Source organism: Mastomys coucha, unplaced genomic scaffold (genome assembly GCF_008632895.1).
Source record: "Mastomys coucha isolate ucsf_1 unplaced genomic scaffold, UCSF_Mcou_1 pScaffold21, whole genome shotgun sequence".
In the NCBI taxonomy this organism is placed as follows: Eukaryota; Metazoa; Chordata; class Mammalia; order Rodentia; family Muridae; genus Mastomys; species Mastomys coucha.
Genome location: NW_022196904.1, coordinates 129,343,965 through 129,344,823, shown reverse-complemented (window position 1 = coordinate 129,344,823; position 859 = coordinate 129,343,965).

The window sequence follows — 859 nt, the reverse complement described above, 5'->3', positions numbered from 1 at the left end:
CCCTCCCTGGCAAGCCTGCTCCCCCACCCCACCCCACCCCACCCCGTCCCCCTGAGTCACTCCTCTGAAAACTGAAATGTGCCCCTGAGTGTCAACAACAGAGACTTGAAAGATCTGTGTTTTCTCAGTCCTTGAGTTATGGCCCATGGTGTTGCATGGGCAGTCTGGTGACATTAAAGCAGTAAGTGTTCTTGATATAACATGCTTCATGACAAATGGCTGGGATGGAGCTAGGGCAAGCCTTGAAGACCTGAAGGATGAGGAATCAAGCAGAGAGCTGGACTGGACTCTGAAGAAGCAAGCCTAGAACTGTTTCAAAAGTGTAAACATAGCCGGGCAGTGGTGGCACACACCTTTGATCCCAGCACTTGGGAGGCAGAGGCAGGCGGATTTCTGAGTTCAAGGCCAGCCTGGTCTACAGAGTGCGTTCCAGGACAGCCAGGGTTATACAGAGAAACCCTGTCTCAAAAACAAAACAAAACAAAACAAAGTGTAAACATAACAGATACAAGCAGAAGGGCTGGCCCTCAGCCCTCCCAAAACTGGAGCCAGTGTCAGTACCATGTTGTGCAAGGATGGGACAAGGGTCTCTGCAAGTTCCTCTAGTTCAACCCTTTTGAGACAATATCTCACTAGATAGGTTGGCTGCACCAACCTCTCCAGCCTCAACCACCTCCAGAGGAGATGTGCAAGCCCTTGTGACAGCTACAACAGGAGTAGCAGGCCTGTCCTCTGCAACTGCTGTGAAGACAATGAGACCAGACTGCAAAATATCCAAGAGACCTGACCGACCAGCACACTCCTCACACCTACCCCACACACCTGGCTCCCCCTACTTAACACACCCCTCACATCTACC